The sequence below is a fragment of the Egretta garzetta genome, unplaced genomic scaffold (assembly GCF_000687185.1).
Source record: "Egretta garzetta isolate BGI_Z169 unplaced genomic scaffold, ASM68718v1 scaffold56, whole genome shotgun sequence".
In the NCBI taxonomy this organism is placed as follows: domain Eukaryota; kingdom Metazoa; phylum Chordata; class Aves; order Pelecaniformes; family Ardeidae; genus Egretta; species Egretta garzetta.
The window spans coordinates 10,359,190-10,364,100 of NW_009260182.1; the positions used below are offsets into that span (position 1 = coordinate 10,359,190).

Consider the following 4,911-nt stretch of genomic DNA (forward strand, 5'->3'; position numbering starts at 1 on the left):
TATTTGAATATCAGCAGGAGTGTTGTAAGCAGATTGACCAACTGAGTCAGTTAATTTCCTGGTCCCACTGCTGTGTTTGTTATTAGCCAGTGGCAACTGATGTTTGGACAATGTCATCTCATATGTATTACCAGTAGTAGGTTATTTTTCCTTGTCAATATTTCTAAGCTCTCCTGGAAAGCAGAGTACACTGGAGCCTGACAGTAATCTTCCGCAGCTTCTTTTGGGAAGTTACCTGGTGGAACTGAGCCCTGTGCTAGGTACCATCAATGATCTGCTGTTGTCGTACAGTGATTTATGCAGCAATATACTAGTGAGGAGCCATAAAATGCCATATTTCTCATAGCATGAAGATTGAAAAAGTATAAAAAGTTCTCTCCAAGAAGTATTAAGTCAGAGTTTTATGGTGGCAAGGAACGTAACATTTTTAGCAGAGAGGAAAAGTGAGATGATGGTGCTGATCAATTTTTTAGTATCCCCTTTTAAGTTTTTAATATATTAAGAGGAATGTTTCTAATTAAACTGAGTTGACAGGGAACCTCTATAACCTCTAAGTGAGAAAACGCTTCTATAAGCACTCAAAAATGACTCACCATTGCAATCTACTTTCGTTTTCCTTCTTGTGGGTGCCCATCTCATAATGACATGTCACCTTAGGCAATTTAGCAGTACGCAATTGTAACCAGCTGCCTCCTCCCCAGCCTCACCGGTGACCCAGCAGCTTGCCTTAAGCCATCTTCCTCCCCTCCATAAGTCACATCCTATATACCTGCTATTCCAACCTCCTTTCCTTCTGCACCGTGCTCAGTTCCACCACTCCTGGTTCATGATTTCCTTCAGCTCCACATCCCCCATGGCTCAGCTGGTTTCCCAATCAAAATAATCCATCAGGATTTGGTCTCCATCCTCCCTAGGAAAACAGCAGCATCGAAAGTACTAAATCTTCCTTCATAGAAGCTTGACTTTTTTTTTTTCTTTGGTGGGGGTTTTGGGTTTGTTTGTAAAGAAAATAACAGGCAATGATGCCAGGACACGCTGTCCCACATTCAAAACGTCTTTAAAAGTTGCAGAGCATCGTTAGGAATCTCAGCTCTGATTCCGACCACACTTTTTGCAGAAAGAGGTGTCCCAGGCTGCTGAACTCTATGTGACTTTTAAGCTCTTTGAAATACAGGCCACCCTCCCCTTCAGCCCATTTCCAACAGGCTCAGGCCCTACAGCTCTTTAATCCAGCTCTGCCCAGCACGTTACTGGGATCTTCCTTGCCTCACCCTCACTCGTGTGCCACACACTTGGAGATTACACTGGCCTTCAGAAAAGAAGATTGCTCAACAAAAGAGCTTTGTAGACCAAACTCATACAAGCTTTAGCTGCCTCTTCAGTAAAGAACTAGGGATTAGTCTCAATTCTGAATGACATGTGATATTTCCTATGGGATCTAGCACCTACGGTTACGAGTCCTGTCAAGTTAGAAGACATGTGATCAGAACAGATTAAGCAAGCAGGAATGAAATTGCTTTGTAAGTGGCAAATTAATTCCTGGGATAAAAAACCACAGCAATTAGGGTAAAAAAACCCAAACCAAACCTCAGAGCATATGTAAAATAAACACACAGGGATGATTCAGCTGCACAATGATCAACTGCTTTTAGGAGTGGCAGGAGGCAGGATTTTGCTCTCGCCATTAGAAAATAGAAGCAGCATTTACAGGCTTTGCTTCTAGATAATCCCCAAACCCAAAATAAATCCCAAGTAAAATGAGAGCCCAGTGGTAGGAATGTCATTATTTTCAGCATCTGGTTTATGTAAATTCAACATACAAACTGTGCACAGCACCTTCAAAGCAGACTTCATTTTTTATTCCCTCCTGACACCAATCATCCATCCAAATAAATTAAAGGATTACAATATCCAATAAACCATAATACTCAGTCAGTAGCCAAGCTAGGAAGAGCTTTTCATAAATGAGGTTATTAGAGGAAATATACATAATAATATGCTGAAAAGGGACGTCTTGTGTGCATTCCTGGTGTTATACAACAGCAAAAAGACAAGCCAGAGTAAAGCAATGTAAAGAAAGGAAGGAAACGCACTCTCTTTTGATGTCAGAAATCTGAGAACATATCCTCCAGAGATGATGTCACGTGCCAAACTCTCACATAGCAGCCAGGTGATTTTTTTTTTTTTTTCAGAATAAAACTAAACTTTTATTTGCTGAAAAGATACGTATTTGGATTATTAAAAACAACTAGGAAATTTGTACTATCTTTGCTGGGGCTAAAAGTCGTCTTTTTAAAGTAACACATCTATATGATTAATTTCCATCCTCCAAAATTAAATGCTTTTAGTTTTGTTTCTAAATTAAGCTAATAATTTTGGATTAATGTAAAACTTCAAAATACCAAGAAACAGATAGTGTACCTTCCCTTCTAAGAATGGAGAGAAAAAATACCCCACTTGGTTTGACTCCAAACGCCTCTTTTTCCAAGTGAGGCACTTAAAGGCACAGAAAGCTCGGGTTTTTTCTGTGATGCACGCAGCTGTTTCCAGACAGCTCGGCACATCTGTGTACCCCTTCCCGGGTGGCCTCTGGAGGAGGGAGAGTGAGGTTCTGCCCCTGTGGAGGCAGAGGGAGACACCAGAGCCCTGCGCTCTGTTCCAGCCAGGAACCCGTCCCCCTTACGAGCTCCTCTGCTGCTAAGGAGCTGTCTCCCACCGAGCCGCCACGAGTTACGGCCACGCTAGGCGGTGAGCTCCATGGGCTCCGGGAGCTGGAGGTCAGAAACAGCAGATGCTAAGGAGGAGAACAAGGGTTTGAGGGCAAAGGAGTCTGTGGAACCGGCTGTTAGGAGCAATGTAGAGATGGTACGGGAAAATGCTACAGGATGTGCTAAGATGAAACAAAGAGAGGGAAAAAAAACCCAAAATCCAAAAAGACATTTTTAGCTAGTGCTTTTGAAATGGAGTGCCAGAGCTTTGCATCCCACTGAGGTCATGTTGTTAAGTGTCTGTTTTCACTTCAGAACGAGTTTTACATAAATGGAATTGATCTACCTTCTTATATTAGATAAATTTAATTTATCCAATTCTAATTTCTTGCAGAATATTTGGATGTCATTAAGCTGATAATTCCCAGTAGTGACCAGCTTTATTCTCTTAGTCCTCAGCTCACCTGGCTAGGAAGGGGTTAGGGGGACAGGTGCTCAGTTTCTGCAACCCTCAGGAAAAGAGACCAAACTGGATGCCGGGCACGTTTTACGCTCAAGCTGCAGCTTCACTGTCGAGAAAGAAAGTGGGTCCATCCCTGGAAGCTGACCATTTGTGAGTTTCTTTCTTCTAAGTCTTTTACCCTGACTGTTTAGTTTTCCTACATAATCCTAGAAAAACCACAGAGTCTTCTTTACAATCTGGGACCATCGCATCACTAGCATCACACAACCCCCTTCCAAGTTGAATCCACCCTTTCCATTCCACCTGTAACCAGCCTGCATCTTGTAAAGCAAAATACGTGTAGGCAATACCGATCACGGATCTATGCAGAATGTATTCAAACTAAGATTTAGCAACTATGTGTCCCATTATTTCCCAAGGGATCAGGAATGAACTTTTTCAGTTGAATGAAGTCCAGTCACCTGACAGCCTCAGTACAGTTTGGGATTTTCTTCAGTTGTACAGATCTCCAAGAAAGCCTTTCAATCATCCCAATTTCCAGAAAAATGTTCCAAAAAGTTATAACCCATCCAATAATTTAAAAAGTATACATTCATGAGTGAGACTTTTTTTTTTTAAAAAAAGGCCAACAGCAGATAAATATAAGACTCCCAAAATCCTGATAGGTGAAAGGCTTTGACACCCATTGTCATCTTGTCCTCAGCGTGTGACTACAAGAGTTGTGAACTCGCATCACTTCTGACTCTTGATGGTCTCTCAATTTTCATTCCCTTAAAAGGAGGTTCAGTAATAAAGTTGACCAAGAAGCAGACAGCTTTTGGAGGCAGAACTAGCATTGCAGAGTGGTATGGCATCACAAAAAAGAAGGTGGGTGGGGAAAAAAAAAAAAAAGAGAGGATGAATGAGAACTGTGAGTACAAAAGTATCAGTATTCAACACAGAGCACTTCTTGTTGCCAAGGCAGAGATAATTAATCTTAGCCAGTGTTTAGACTAATCATTTCCACAGATTTTGTTCCACCACCTCCACGATGCTGCTTGAGGTCTGCCACAAGATTTCACGTGGACAGGAAACTCCCCCTTTACCACATGAAAAATTCCACTCCCTCTGTCCTTAAGGGCTGTTATTCCCCTTTTGTACTACAAAGTTGAGAAAACCCCAGAAAACATTTGTGGTGGTTTGACCGGATCCCACCATAGCCCTTGTTGGCGCCCAACGTGGGGCTCGAACCCACGACCCTGAGATTAAGAGTCTCATGCTCTACCGACTGAGCTAGCCGGGCTGATTTTTCTTAGTTTTCTGATTTCTCTCTCCACCTACTGAGCCGCAGCAGGTTTTTTTTTTTCTTTCTTAAATGTGTTATCCCAGAGGTGCTTCCACCGCCACTGATTGCCTTGGCCAGCAGCGGGAACAGGGAAAACCTCTAGCAGCTTCTCACAGAAGCCACCCCTGTAGCCCCCCCGCTACCAAGACCTTGCCACACAAACCCAATACAACATTTCAGATCCTTGTACTTTTGAGTCAGCTTTTCCCTGCCCCCCTTCCAGATTCAGATGTTAGTTTCGGCTTATAGGAAACATTGCTGAAATCTTCATCAGCACTTCCTTTTTTTCAGAGGGGAGGTTTAATCTTCATCTTGGCATGCTGCAAGCCAAAACCAAGCTTCTACCTGGGAGAAAGGATTAGTGCCTGCTCAGTTGGTTTTTTTTTCCCCATTCTTTCTATTCCAGATGCAAAACA

At 42.5% G+C, this 4,911-nt stretch overlaps 1 non-coding gene across 1 annotated transcript; it reads right to left on the bottom strand.

Annotated features, from left to right (window-relative positions):
* Positions 1 to 4,380: 4,380 nt before the first annotated feature.
* TRNAK-CUU lies at positions 4,381 to 4,453 on the bottom strand. Its single transcript has one exon. It is a non-coding gene; the product is annotated as a tRNA-Lys (tRNA).
* Positions 4,454 to 4,911: the final 458 nt, after the last annotated feature.